Source organism: Oncorhynchus kisutch, linkage group LG3, assembly GCF_002021735.2.
Source record: "Oncorhynchus kisutch isolate 150728-3 linkage group LG3, Okis_V2, whole genome shotgun sequence".
Lineage (NCBI taxonomy): Eukaryota > Metazoa > Chordata > Actinopteri > Salmoniformes > Salmonidae > Oncorhynchus > Oncorhynchus kisutch.
In genome coordinates this window covers 56,196,166-56,212,335 of record NC_034176.2, presented here as the reverse complement: position 1 = coordinate 56,212,335, position 16,170 = coordinate 56,196,166, and the positions used below count along the sequence as shown (strand labels likewise).

The 16,170-nt window shown below is 43.2% G+C and overlaps 1 protein-coding gene across 9 annotated transcripts in view; it reads left to right on the top strand.

Annotated features, from left to right (window-relative positions):
* LOC109885361 (diacylglycerol kinase zeta-like) overlaps positions 1-16,170 on the top strand; it is a 123,535-nt gene that overhangs the window by 25,084 nt on the left and 82,281 nt on the right. The gene's annotated exons all lie outside the window — the stretch shown is intronic.

The following is a 16,170-nucleotide window of genomic DNA, read 5'->3' as shown; positions in this document are numbered from 1 at the left end:
GTTAGTTTCCATGCAGTTGTCCCTCTCAGGCAGCTGTAGTACAGGTATCTGCGTTAGGTATGTATGGTGTGTATTGTATTGTATTGTATTGTATGTATGTATGTATGTATGTATGTAGTGGTTACTATATGGGGATTGATCTATGTCTTTAGAACAGAGTCTCTGTCTATACAGTACAGCCTGGTCTGCTTTTGGTCTGACCTTGATGTACGGTCCACACACGAATCAAAGACTAGTTTGTTGTTTCCAACCCTTGCATACCCTGTCGCTGAGTGTTGCAACGTAACACCATGGCATAAATGAAGCACTCGTGTTTCATTATGCAGTATTGCTAGTCGGCGAAACACTGCCTGGGTAGGCTACAGCATGGGATGCACTTTGCCTGAACTAGCTTCGAAGGAGTGAGGACATGTAGGAGGTAAAGACTGCTGAGATTAACAGTCAAGGATTGATTTAGTAAGAGTGAGTGAGTGTTTCCATGGCCAGTGGAAGAGTCGAGGCTTGATTAGGAAACTCTGATCATCTCCTCTGCTCTCTGAGAGGGCGTAAGACTCATTCTCATCATAGCAACATAACGGTCACACAGTGGTGTCACAGTGTGTCCCCATGGTCATGACACACCGAGAGACCACGCCAACGTCAAATCCCAGAATTCCCCCGACTGTCATGCACATCTAGCTCTGGTATGCTGTCCGCTGTCCTTCCGAATTAGATCCCCTAATAGCGCGGAGATAGAGCAAACCTGGCAATTATCTTTTCGGCTTGTAACCCACAGGTGGCTACGGCCAGTGAGACTTCGAAGCCTTGCACCCTCCGAGCAGAACAGGACGAGAATGTTACATGTCTCTCTCCCCGAGAGGTTATTTTTAAACCTAATTAGCTGCTCTGTTTCCCTCCTGCCTTCCCTGAAACCCTTCAAAGCACAAAACACAAGATGAAAAGATGAAGGCTTTCCAGAGATGAAGTTCGGGCTAATCTGAGCCAGGGCGCTGAGACCCGTGTGATGGAGTTTAGATGTGTGTGTTGTTCCGCTGAGACCTGGGGTCCACAGACTGTTGGCTGGTGATTACACAGGGAGATGTGACTCAGATCAATCAGTCACAATGGCACTTACCACAGCACCGTCCTCGCCAACCGAGTCACCGCTGAGTTCATCTTAGCGCTCATAGTTAGTTCACACAATATTTTCTTTGATGCAAATGAAATAATGAGAAACGACAAGAAGGAACAGCGTGACACTGTATCACTGTTTGTTTGCGAATGTACAGAGGAGTCCTTGATGATGTGTTGCTGGTGGATGCTAATCCAAGAAGAGCCTTTGTGTAGAGATAGGGTTTGAGGGCCGAGATAACGGTCATGTCAGCCACGCTGTCCTGATGGATTTAAGGTCTGTGTCGGAAGTGAAGTCAGCACTGACACAAGATGTGCCCGGCAGTGATGTCATTCAAACGAGACACGTGACATGCCTCCCCGCTGCTGAGAGCACCTGCGGTACTCCCGGCGTCATGGCACATTAGCTAATGAGCTAATTACATACTATCCTAGTTAATTTAGGTAATCAAATGCAAGACTCAATTTAAGAGCCCAGTTTAGTGCATTGATATAACCAAATATGGACATATTCAGTCGTTTCGGAGTACGTCTCTGCTTGCATGCAGTGTGCAAAGCAATGTTCTGACCACTAATGACCTTGGTCCTGATCAGAGTGCTGTAAAACATTTTCTTGTGCTCTACCTTTGCGAGATACCATTGCTGAGCGCAACAATGAGTAGGAATTCCATTTGAGTCTTTCTCTTTCTGTGTTTCTCCTTCTCTCTTTCTCTCTCTGGCTGTGTTTGTTTGCTTTCCTGTTGTTTAAGTGTGTTTATCTCTGTGGCCCTGAGTAAAACACATGCTCCCGGTTGGCTGTGATGGCGCGAAACGGAGGGCATTTTGTCGGGGGTCTCCCGCCTCTTTAACTCAGTGGAATTTTAATGAGCTAGAGCTGGTGGGGGATACCTGGATCAGACCTCTTAGCCATTCATGCCCCCCCCCCCCCCAATTCTCCCTCTCCTCTCAAGGAGAAATCTCAACATGACGTCGACAGACTCCAAGGCCCATTGATTTCTAACAAGGTGCTATGGTGTCAAAAACACAATTATTTATTTGTCCTTTCTGAAGCAACAGGAAGTGCAGCATCAGTAGCTCATGTGTCTGCTGTCATCGAACTGAACCGAGGTCATTCATTCATTTGGGGACCATCAGAACCTGGATGCCTGGGTTAGGGCCTACTACGGGTCACAAGTCCAGGACCTTTTTAACAACCTTTCACCCGTTACTATTTCCAACCCATGGTTTGCCGCTTTGCTAGAGAGAGGCCCCGACCCTCAGAAGGAAGGATCATGGAAAGGAGAGAGAGGAGGGGAGGAGACAAAAAGACATTAGGATTAGAAGAAAATGTTATGAGGCTATTTTGGTTCCGCTTCGGGCCTCTGATAAGGAGTCACTGATGATGTGTTACAGGACAGTGTCCATATGGTTTTGTGGAAGCAGGCGAGTGAGAACAGAGTGGGAACACACTTCTTCCCTTTGTTTAAACCGTACTGACATTTGTTGATATGGGTTTCCAGGTCACATGGATGTAGAAATAGGGAATGAAGGAAAGGAGGAGTTGAGAAGGATTTTTTTTTAAGACTATAACTATAGCCCACATGATCTCCAGTTCAGTCTTCTTACAAAAGCTGACATACTTAAGTCTTAGCCTGGTGGGAAATAGCCAGAAAAGTCGAGCAAATCATTGTGACAAATGGTCCTGTGATATGCTTTCATGGGATTCACAATAGATAAAATAATGATCTAATCCGATCCACGAATAGAGACGCGTTGACTCTATTGGGGAGGGGGGAGGGGGGGGGGGGTAGTTACATGTGTCTTACTTCCTCTTGCTCGCTATTTGAGTTGCATGTTGTCTGGACATTCTAAACACGCATCAATTTATCTTTTAAAAATGAACATCCTCTGACAAGGAACACACTTCAAGTAGCTCATTGACACCGCTGATGTCACCGCGTAGTGTGGAGACGGGCTTCGATGGACTTCAGGGGTGGCCCGTGTGCTTTCGCGGGAACGGTCTCTGGAGAGCTTAGCAGCAGTTTGAATGTGTCAGGCACGAGGAATGTGTTAAGCCGGCCGTTTTTTGAAATCGCCGTAATTGATTTGCCGTCAGGTCGTAAAGGGCTTATCAGGTTTTAACCCGTCTTCCTGCCGACGGGGATGTAGTTCTGACCCTGTCGTCAGCTGTCGTATCGAGACACGTGCCGTGAGGACAATGCTCATAGTGAATTTGTGTGTCAGTGGGTTACGCAATAAAGAGATTGACTTCATCCAATTACACTGAAGGAGTCCTTAAGCAGGGTCTTCGAGGGTCTTTCTAGTGATGTGTCGTTCATGAGCTGAAATAAAGGATCCCAGAAATGTTCCATATGCATAAAAGGCTTATTTCTCTCTAATTTTGTTCACAAATTTGGTTACATCCCTGCTATTGAGGATTTCTCATTTGACAAGATAATCCATCCACTTGACAAGTGTGGCATATCAAGAAGCTGATTAAACAGCGTGATCATTACACAGGTGCATCTTGTGGATAATAAAAGGCTAGTCTAAAATGTGTAGTTTTGTCACACAACATAATGCCACGGATGTCTCAAGTTTTGAGGGAGCGTGCATTTGGCATGCTGACTAAAGGGAAGTCCACGTGAGGTGTTGGCAGAGAATTAAATGTACATTTCTCTACCATGTGTGCCTCCTACGTAATTTTAGAGAATTTGGCAGCACATCCAACCGGCCTCACAACCGAAGACCAAGTGTAACCACGCCAGCCCAGGGCATCCACATCCGGCTTCTCCGCCTGCGGGATTGTATGAGACCAGCCACGGGATTGTATGAGACCAGCCACCCGGACAGCTGATGAAACTGTGGGTTTCCACAATTGAAGAATGTCTCAGGGAAGCTCATCTGCGTGCTCGTCGTCCTCACCAGGGTCTTGACCTGACTGCAATTTGGCGTCGTAACCGACTTCAGTGGGCAAAGGCACACCTTCGATGGCCACTGGCACGCTGGTGAAGTGTGCTCTTCATGGATGAATCCTGGTTTGTACCAGGTGTCTGGCAGACAACATGTATGGTGTCATGTGGGCGAGGAGTTGTGAACAGAATGCCCCATGGTGGTGGTGGAGTTATGGTATTTTTTATTTCACCTTTTATTTAACTAGGCAAGTCAGTTAAGAACTAATGCTTATTTACAATGGCGGCCTACACCGGCCTAACCCGGACAACGCTGGGCCAATTGTGCACCGCCCTATAGGACTCCCAATCACGGCCGGATGTGATACATCGGGGAGGGGTGCCCCTGTGATACAGCCTGGATTCGAACCAGGGACTGTAGTGGCGCCTCATGCACTGAGATGCAGTTCCTTAGACCGCTGCGCCACTCGGGAGCACATGGAGGCAGGCATTAGCTACAAACAACAAACACAATGACATTTTATCGATTGCAATTTGAATACACAAAGACAACATGAGATCCTGAGACCCATGGTTGTGCCATTAATCCGCCGCCATCACCTCATGTTTCAGCATGATAATATACGGCCCCATGTCGCAAGGATCTCTACACAATTCCTAGAAGCTGAAAATGTCCGTTATTCCATGGCCTGAATACTCACCAGACGTGTCACCCTTTGAGCATGTTGGGATGATCTGGATCGATGTGTACAACAGCGTGTTCCAGTTCCCGCTGATATCCTGATATCCAGCAACTTCGCACAGCCATTGAAGAGAATTGGGACAATATTCCACAGGCCACAATCAACAGCCGGATCAACTCTATGTGAAGGAGATGTCGCACTGCATGAGGCAAATGGGGTCACACCAGATACTGACTGGTTTCTGACTGGTTTCTGATCCACGCCCCTACCTTTTTTTTAAGGTATCCGTGACCAACAGATGCACATCTGTATCCCCAGTCATGTGAAATCCAAAGATTAGATCCTAATGAATTCCTTTCAAATGACTGATTTCCTTATATGAACTGTAACTCAGTAAAATCTTTGAAATTATTGCATATTGCCGTTTATATTTTTGTTCAGTGTAATATCGTCCAAAAATAATATTGCGATATGTAACTATCGATTCCCCCTCCCCCCGTCACTATTAGCTATGAGAATGGTTAGCTTTCATGGCCTGATGATGGGATGTTTTTTATTATAAAACACTTGCCTTGTGGAATATGTAGAAATTGCTACCAAGATCTGTCTAATACTTTCCCTTAGCCTTTGGCTATAATAAATGAACCGAGAATGCCACTGATTGCCTGATACCTCAAGCAGAGAAAATCAATCGCACGGTGTGTTGACCCAGAATCTATAAGTAAACATGCTTTAAGGATCCATGAGTGCCTCAACACCCATTTCCCTGGCAACCGAAGAGACACTGGACCAGAGCCAGAGTTTCCTCACAGGGGAGCAACACCACAACACAAGGATGTCTATATGTTACTCTGCCTGTTTCAGTTTTTTTTTTCTTGTCAGTTGGAACACCAGGGATACCCGTATATGGACAGTGCATTCTCAAAGTATTCATACCCCGTAATGTCTGATTGGTGGAGTGCTGCAGATATGGTTGTCCTTTTGCAAGGTTCTCCCATCTCCACAGAGGCATTCTGGAGCTCTGTCAGAGTGACCATCGGGTTCTTGGTCACCTCCCTGACCAAGGCCCCTCTCCCCAGATTGCTCAGTTTGGCTGGGCGGCCAGCTCTAGGAAGAGTCTTGGTGGTTCCAAACTTCTTCCATTTAAGAATGATGGAGTTCCACTGTGTTCTTGGGGACCTTCAATGCTGCAGAAATGTGTTGGTACCCTTCCCCAGATCTGTGCCTTGACACAATTCTGTCGCGGAGATCTTCAGACAATTCCTTCGACCTCATTGCTTGGTTTTTGCTCTGACATGCGCTGTCTACTGTGGGACCTTTACATACACAGGTGTGTGCCTTTCCAAATAATGTGCAACCAATTGAATTTAACACAGTTGGACTCCAATCAAGAAACATCTTAAGGATGAGCAATGGAAACAGGATGCACCTGAGCTCAATTTCGAGTCTCATAGCAAAGGGTCTGAATACTTATGTAAATAAGATATTTCTGTTTTTTATTTGTAATAAATTAGCAAGAAATATATAAAAATCCATTTTTTCGCTTTGTCATTATGGGGTATTTATTGCGTGTCGATTGATGAGGATTTAAAAAAATGTTTTTTATTAAAGGCTGTAATGTAACAAGATGTGGAAAAATGGAAGGGGTCTGAATAACTTTCAGGAATGCACTGTAATATTGAATCAATAATCATTGTGTTTTAATATGTCTGTATGGTCAAAATAGTGCATTCATCACTCTCCAGGAAAGAGGCATTGTAGGGGCCTTTTTGTTTAGATGGTTTTCAGTGGCCGCAGGGAACGTGATCTGCCTGCGGTCGACCCAGAGATCAGTTCACGGAGTCAGTCACTTACTGCTCCCTTTGCCCTGTTGAGATTGGCACAAGGCTGTCAGGCTGGTGCCTGCTGCTATTTTTCATTTTTTGCTATAAAGTTTTTTACCTTCAAATATCACACTGTGACGCATTTACAGCCCCATACAAATGCATTTGAAGCAATGTTATAAAACCATTTTAAAAGTTCAACCGTGAAGTTTGTTTCTGGGATTGTTCCAGACCCATGGCCCTTGATGGTGCCCAACAGTACAACATATGGTGGCCTATATACAGTGTGAGCTCTTGTTTTAATTAGCTACTGATTTAAATGGAGTGATCTGTGATCCCAATCAGGAGGCCAACCGTCCAGAAGACTCCAGAGAGTTTGAGGGCGTTGAGGTCAACGAGGAGTCTCAACATTTTTAAAAGCAAGATCAGGATGATCTGAGTGTCTCTTTATTGGCCAAAGGCCCCAAAACACTTGTGTTGTACTTGTACAACACTTGACTGTCTTGAACCAAAAATACGTTCCGAACCAATCCTCATTGTGCATTTGGGCCTAGTAAAATTATGCACAACAACCACCACCAGCAACTAGTAGTAACTTTATACAAGAAAATGAGGTCACATTCGCCCTGCCTGACAGAGGGTGGTGACGGGTCCCGAGATACAAATAGAAAGGGAAAGAGGAGCAGAAGCTGATTTTTAGCAGCCAAAGAAGAGACCGGGAACGCTAGGAGCGGTGTCCTCCTAACATATGCGAAGGGTCTCAGCCCATCTGCCAGAATTGCATCTGCTCTCTCTGAGGGACGGGGTGGCACAGACGTCTCTCTCCGTGACGCCGGCTCCCTCCTCCTTATTTCCTCTCTCTCTACTCAAGCTCGTCTTACCGTAGCCAAGCCGAGTCTCCATCTGCCTTCTTTCCGTACGTTTCAAAACAACAGACCCTGTTTAGAAACCAGTATAGTGATTAGTTTTACGACTTTGGGAAGACCCCAAATAACCAGTATCTTAAGTTCAGCACTAGCTTCATATTTCAATTCTTTGACCGATATAAAGCCTTCTTGGCGATTATAATTGACTCCAGGAAGTCTTTTCAAATCTCCGCTAGCAACTTTTATAGTGCTAGTGTATGACAGTCAATGCCTGCAAAACTGCTGTATTGACTGTGTTCCCGGGATGTACATTAGGGATAAAGTAGGCTAAATGGAAACTAGAGAGGCACTCTCATACGGTTGAGGTACATCATAAGCCATCAAACCGTAGCCAACAGACAAATACAGATACTGGAACTGAAACACCATAAACACTCACACATATGGCCTGTGCTTAGCCAAGAGACCTCTTCTGGGAATGTATTTGTTTTCAATTAAAACTATGCATAGTGTATTGTGACCACCCACCACTAACATTTAATCACAGTCTTATATTGGGATTGGAAAGTCCTCAGCTACCTCATTAGAGTACTACAACTGGCACCACGCCTTGACACAAAGACCTTTGAACTTCCTACCCTGGTCAATCATTCATCTGACTGGATTCAAGCCTGATGGACAGCATTTGTGAGGTTCTGCTGAGCTTTTAAAGGCCCAGTGCAGTCAAAACGACATTTTTCTGTGTTTTATATACATTTCCACACAATGAGGTTGGAATAATACTGTGAAATTGTGAAAATTAAGATAATGCCTTATAGTGTACGAGCTGTTTGAAAAGGACGCCTTAAATTTCAGACTGTTTTGGATTAATTGAGTTTTGGCCTGCCTCGTCACAGCACCAGATGATACATTTGTTAATAGACCACGGCAGGTAGCGTAGCAGTTAAGAGCGTTGGGCCAGTAACTGAAAAGTCACTGGTTTGAATCCTAGAACCGACTAAGTGAAAAAAAGTGTCTATGTGCCCTTGAGCAAGGCGCTTAACCCTAATTGCTCCTGTAAGTCTCTCTGGGCAGGGGTGTCTGCTAAATGACTCAAATTTCTTCTTTTTTTAAAGTTCCAAAGCTGTCTGCCAATAACGGCTATTTTTTTTGTTATGGCCTCCCCACCCAGACCACTCTCAGACAGTCCTCGTAAAATTCTTGCTTGAGAAATTGCTCTTTGCTAAAGACAATATTTTTGTTTCTTTTTGACAAATTTAATTGAAAGTAATCACAGTAGGGTACTATACTTTTGACATTTTAGTAATTTAGCAGACACTCTTACCCTTTTTTTTAAATTAATTTATATGAGATACAATATCTCTACATTCTGTGGGTCTTTAATTTTTTTCACAAAACAGGTCGTTTGAATCCTGTATGCTGATTGGCTGAAACAGCATTCCAGCCATGTGTAAATCAGTCTTAGTTTTGTGTAAGAAGAGCTTGATGCTGGCTTGATGTTTCACTATCCGGAGAGGTCCTATGTTACTGGATGAGCTCTCAGTGCTGTGTTTCCTTGGTTCTGCAATGTAACGGCCTGGACACAATAGTGATGAGTCAGAGGCTGATATAAGGAGTAGAACATTTTACATGGTTTTCAAGAACTCCTTCACAAATTGATTTGACCTTATTCAACCTGAACTAAACTGTTCTGACATTTTGTTTAAGGTCAAACCTATCAGGGAAAAATAAACCAGGAAGGAATAGCCTTCCTTGAGGGATTTGTGAGGGATTTATGTAGGTCATGGGACTCTACACCTGCGGGCATCTCATTTTGCCGTTAAATCTGCCTGTCTTTCACTTGTACGTCCCTGAGAAAAACATTGGGATTTAAAACAATTCCCGTGGTGACACTTAAGACAACGACTTGAGGGTTAAATCTGCGAGCTCTCAAATATTTCGAGGATGAACAAGTTTTTAGGGATCGACCCTTTGGGGACCTTCTACAAGCCAGGAAATTCAGTTGTGATATATAGTGAGAATGTTTACACTTGCAACATTTTCTTTTCTTTTTTTCTTCAATTCAAAGGAAGTCAGAAATATGCCCAGTGACTGATAGGCTGTCATTTTAACAGTCTCCACAACAGTGACGACCAGGGCATTAGCTTGACACAGTCTGCAGTGGATGCCATTTAAGTTTTCACTTAGTGCTGGCTTGACTCATCTGCTATTCGTTCGTAGCTTTGACATTACTGGAGAGCTCAGATTCAGATTGGTGTACAGTAAGATAGCTAGTATCCATTCCTGGTACACTGATTTAGCTGCAAACAGATTCCTAGGTTGGCTAAAACCAGACTGAATGCTGGCCTCGACCATGTACAATGGTGAGAGTAGTGTTCAGTCGGGTTTAACCAGGCTACCAGAAACAACCTTGGCCTCATTTAATTTCTGTCCTAATTATTTGTGCCCTCTCAGTGAAACCTCAAGGCCATCTGTTCTGCTAAAAACAGCCCAGGGTACAGCCATTCACACCAATCCTCCCTCCCTCCCGCCCAGCCCAGGGGCCCAATCTATCTGGCTGCACTCTAAGGTGACTTCTCCCAGGGATTCACAGGATATTAATGCTAGAAACCCTCCTGCCTCTCCATCTAACACATTGATGATGACACCACCATTCCCCCTGGATCAGGTCCAATCCCGGTAGTGCCAGTGTAAAGCCAGCACATACAGGGTGCATCAGCACCTTGGTTGGCACAATGGGGAGGTGAGACACAGAAAGACTGGATACAAAGTAGTCAGTGTCAGGTTTATAGAGGTTGTTCAGTAATCGTAAAATAAAAAGATAGTGCTATTAAGCAATACTAAATAAGTATTTTATTTTTACTGTGGGTCAAATTCTGAACTTGTGTTTGATGTTCTCGTTGAGCTTCTTATCAATGTAAAAATAGTGTCATAACTTATATTTAGGGAACACATGTTAAATATTTCATATTTTGATAATGGTCTAGTATTAGTTTCTAAATCTATTCCAGGCTCTGAAAGGAGACAATTGTATTATGCTTCTGTTATCTGAATAACATTTGAAAGAATCTATATTTTCAACTCCGTGTCATCAGTTGTGGAAACTGAAATGGAAAAATAAATCTACTTTGAAAAGACCTACCTTCTGCTTTTGAAATTAAGCTAAAAGAGCTAGTAACAATGTCATTCAGAAAGATGTTTCCTGTCTCGTAAAGCGGGCATGGTACATCTTTGTATTGTCTCACCCCTGTTTGCCTGCCTGTCCTGTTGTAAATCTTCAAGATAAGGGATATGTGTTGTGTTGCGTAATAGGTAAGAGGGTTAAAAATAGCCTATAAATGGCCCAAGCTTTAAAACCTAAACCAGCATTAAAAATAATGGATGGACTGGAAATGTACTTTTAGTGTCTTGTTTTTATATTTAGTTGGAGGCTTTATTTTTTTTTTACCTGAATGGGCCTCTGTGACAATACATTCGCAACATAAGTGTTCTTTCCTAAAAAATATATCCTACTGTATGCTATTACGCAGGATTTTCAAATGGGATGGGCCAGAGTTGGTGATCACAGGGATTACTGGCAAAAGATGAGTTTTATGTTGTAGTGCTGAAGTAACACTACGGTAACTGTATAGGAGTCCTGTTATTGTTTACAATCCCTTTCACAGTATTAATCCGCAGCTCAAATCCTCAGGCATCTGTGGATGACTGGAGGTGGGTGAGAGGTGAAGGGGATGGGGGGGGGGATGCATCTGCTGTTCCAGTACCTCGGCGCTCCTTTAGCAGTAAGCAGGGGGCTCTTGGAGCATACTGACCTGAGAACTGTAGGACACCTCACTATGGGAGTGTGTGTTTTAATGAGCATGTCATGTCATTGTCACAAGGTGTGTGTGCGCGTGTTGCATTTCCTTCAAAGGGTCTGCGTCAGTATCCTTTCATTATGCATTCACAACACAATATTTCAGTTGCTTGGGGGGGAAGGGCGGGGGGGGATTGATGTTTTATGCTCAAATAACCACCTCTCATCACTAATACTGTACCTGTCTTAAAGGGGAATAGCAGCAAATTTTGACAATTTGTCTACGTTGTTGGACTGTCTGTCAAAGTGCACACCTCTCTCACTCCGGGAGAGCGAGGTAGACCTTGAGCGAGAGCTACATCACATGGTTATACAGCCTCCCACTCACTGCAGCTCTAGATATAACTTTGTGGAATAATGCAAATCTATGACAAATATAAACGTTTTGTCACAACGAAGATACTAAATTCGGGAAATCCGATCAATTGTGAGAGATGGCATATGTTTGTATGTGATAAATTTGGGTCACATTTTGTACATTTTCTGAGATCTCTGCCAAGCAAGGAGGAAACAGCAGCCATCTCATGCAAAAACAGACACACTGGCAGCTTTCAAAATAGCCTACATCATATTTAGCATTTCACAACACGCCTTTTCCAATATAGTCAGAAGCATCATCAGACCTCACTAGTAGCCTATTTAATTTCTCTCTTTCGATGCTCTTGAAACCAAGCAGAAAATGCTGTGCTCTAAAGATGGCAACGTAGCCAAACGAATACATTAGAAGATAATTGTCGATCTGATCAGAAACACTATCCTCACAACCTTTATCTACTAAACGATGTTGTTGGTGTATTTTGTTAAGAATTTTGGAATATATTGCGCGAGTCCATCCAGGCTCAAGTCCCGTGCCCGAAACACACACATTCACAACACATTTTAGATAAGAATATCAGCCTGCCTTTGTCATGTCAACCATCCATCCCAAATCAAATAATTCCATGTGTCTGTCTTTTGTCTTTAAAAACTTTCACATAGCCTATTTCATGATCCGGGGTAGTCCAATGAGCGACACCGCAGCTGATGATTGCAGTGGTCATCATTCATCACGTACGCTAAATATAATCACTACATAACTTTCAAGGAGTAGGGTATTTGATGCAAGAGTATTTCATTTCAAACAGACTATAAGAATACTTTTCCGTTTGATCAAATGTGCCAACATTATCACATTTTCTTGCTCGCTCGAGGAATGTGATTTGGCCCTGGCTTGCAAACAAAATCCTCTGCATCATTTTGTAAACGATTTGTCATTATTCTGCCAGTTTAAAAAATATATAAATGTAGGCTAATAATACATGTAGTAATAGCATATTTGATCTAGCCCAATGAAAACTTGGACAGTGAGCATACATCACATTTCGATAGCCGAGGTACTGATGAAGGCATCTATCTATTATATCTGCAACAGAAATTAATTTACAAGGATATGTTCGCTGTCAACTGGCTACTGTTGGAAAGTTACAATCTAACGAAACGTGCGTTATATAAATTAGCCTTACCATATGTGTGATTTTAGGAAGTGGACGTTAATGTTGCACTCTCACTAGTCTTTCCCTCTCATTTTAGTAGATGTATTTTGGTGTGATGATCACACCATGCAATGAGGGATGAAGCCTACAGTCAGAGAGAGAAGATGGACAATGTTCATTGGCAGGTGAAATGAGTTCCAATGGGGTTGCAAGGTAAAAGGGGGAGGGCCGGGATTAGGTCGGCTCCATTCCTCCTTGCTTAGCAGAGGTCTCAGAAAAGGAAAAGGATGAACCCAGCGACCCAAATGTGTCACATAAAATATTTATGCCATATTATCACAATCGTATTTAGTCGTTTCGCTGCGACAGAGTGTTTTATATGTGTCGTAGATTTGCGTTATTCCAACAAATTCTATCTAGCGCTGCAGTGAGCAGCGGGGGCTGTATCACCCTGTGATGTAGCTCCTGCTCTAGGTCTACCTCGCTCTCCCTGAGTGAGAGAGGTGTGCACTTTGACAGACAGTTCAAAAACTAGTCAGAGGGGTTTAGGCATATGAACACATTTGAGAAATTTGCAGGGGATGGGGGGGGGGATGCATCTGCTGTTCCAGTACCTCGGCGCTCCTTTAGCAGTAAGCAGGGGGCTCTTGGAGCATACTGACCTGAGAACTGTAGGACACCTCACTATGGGAGTGTGTGTTTTAATGAGCATGTCATGTCATTGTCACAAGGTGTGTGTGCGCGTGTTGCATTTCCTTCAAAGGGTCTGCGTCAGTATCCTTTCATTATGCATTCACAACACAATATTTCAAAGTTGCTTGGGGGGGAAGGGCGGGGGGGGATTGATGTTTTATGCTCAAATAACCACCTCTCATCACTAATACTGTACCTGTCTTAAAGGGGAATAGCAGCAAATTTTGACAATTTGTCTATGTTCCCAAACCCCTCGTTGTTGGACTGTCTGTCAAAGTGCACACCTCTCTCACTCCGGGAGAGCGAGGTAGACCTTGAGCGAGAGCTACATCACATGGTTATACAGCCTCCCACTCACTGCAGCTCTAGATATAACTTTGTGGAATAACGCAAATCTATGACAAATATAAACGTTTTGTCACAACGAAGATACTAAATTCGGGAAATCCGATCAATTGTGAGAGATGGCATATGTTTGTATGTGATAAATTTGGGTCACATTTTGTACATTTTCTGAGATCTCTGCCAAGCAAGGAGGAAACAGCAGCCATCTCATGCAAAAACAGACACACTGGCAGCTTTCAAAATAGCCTACATCATATTTAGCATTTCACAACACGCCTTTTCCAATATAGTCAGAAGCATCATCAGACCTCACTAGTAGCCTATTTAATTTCTCTCTTTCGATGCTCTTGAAACCAAGCAGAAAATGCTGTGCTCTAAAGATGGCAACGTAGCCAAACGAATACATTAGAAGATAATTGTCGATCTGATCAGAAACACTATCCTCACAACCTTTATCTACTAAACGATGTTGTTGGTGTATTTTGTTAAGAATTTTGGAATATATTGCGCGAGTCCATCCAGGCTCAAGTCCCGTGCCCGAAACACACACATTCACAACACATTTTAGATAAGAATATCAGCCTGCCTTTGTCATGTCAACCATCCATCCCAAATCAAATAATTCCATGTGTCTGTCTTTTGTCTTTAAAAACTTTCACATAGCCTATTTCATGATCCGGGGTAGTCCAATGAGCGACACCGCAGCTGATGATTGCAGTGGTCATCATTCATCACGTACGCTAAATATAATCACTACATAACTTTCAAGGAGTAGGGTATTTGATGCAAGAGTATTTCATTTCAAACAGACTATAAGAATACTTTTCCGTTTGATCAAATGTGCCAACATTATCACATTTTCTTGCTCGCTCGAGGAATGTGATTTGGCCCTGGCTTGCAAACAAAATCCTCCTGAGCCCTAGGACCATGCCCCAGGACTACCTGACATGATGACTCCTTGCTGTCCCCAGTCTACCTGGCCATGCTGCTGCTCCAGTTTCAACTTCCACCTGACTGTGCTGCTGCTCTAGTTTCAACTGTTCTGCCTTATTATTATTCGACCATGCTGGTCATTTATGAACATTGAACATCTTGACCATGTTCTGTTATAATCTCCACCCGGCACAGCCAGAAGAGGACTGGCCACCCCACATAGCCTGGTTCCTCTCTAGGTTTCTTCCTAGGTATTGGCCTTTCTAGGGAGTTTTTCCTAGCCACTGTGCTTCTCCACCTGCATTGCTTGCTGTTTGGGGTTTTAGGCTGGGTTTCTGTACAGCACTTTGAGATATCAGCTGATGTACGAAGGGCTATATAAATAAATTTGATTTGATTTGATTTGCATCATTTTGTAAACGATTTGTCATTATTCTGCCAGTTTAAAAAATATATAAATGTAGGCTAATAATACATGTAGTAATAGCATATTTGATCTAGCCCAATGAAAACTTGGACAGTGAGCATACATCACATTTCGATAGCCGAGGTACTGATGAAGGCATCTATCTATTATATCTGCAACAGAAATTAATTTACAAGGATATGTTCGCTGTCAACTGGCTACTGTTGGAAAGTTACAATCTAACGAAACGTGCGTTATATAAATTAGCCTTACCATATGTGTGATTTTAGGAAGTGGACGTTAATGTTGCACTCTCACTAGTCTTTCCCTCTCATTTTAGTAGATGTATTTTGGTGTGATGATCACACCATGCAATGAGGGATGAAGCCTACAGTCAGAGAGAGAAGATGGACAATGTTCATTGGCAGGTGAAATGAGTTCCAATGGGGTTGCAAGGTAAAAGGGGGAGGGCCGGGATTAGGTCGGCTCCATTCCTCCTTGCTTAGCAGAGGTCTCAGAAAAGGAAAAGGATGAACCCAGCGACCCAAATGTGTCACATAAAATATTTATGCCATATTATCACAATCGTATTTAGTCGTTTCGCTGCGACAGAGTGTTTTATATGTGTCGTAGATTTGCGTTATTCCAACAAATTCTATCTAGCGCTGCAGTGAGCAGCGGGGGCTGTATCACCCTGTGATGTAGCTCCTGCTCTAGGTCTACCTCGCTCTCCCTGAGTGAGAGAGGTGTGCACTTTGACAGACAGTTCAAAAACTAGTCAGAGGGGTTTAGGCATATGAACACATTTGAGAAATTTGCCGTTATTCCACTTTTTAAGTATAGTATATACCATGAATACATACTGCTCACACAGTGAGTGCAGTAGGCTTGGCCATTAGCCAATACATCAACATGTCCTTTAAACCAGGGCTGAAGTCTCCTCCAACAGATTAGACTGATAAACCTGTTTGGCTAGAGAGAGCCATGTTGCGCTACTCTATAGATTATACTGTATTACTTGCACAATCTTGAATCTATGCTAAACCAATTGATCTAGGGGTCAACAAATTTCAAGCCATGTTAAGCATACAA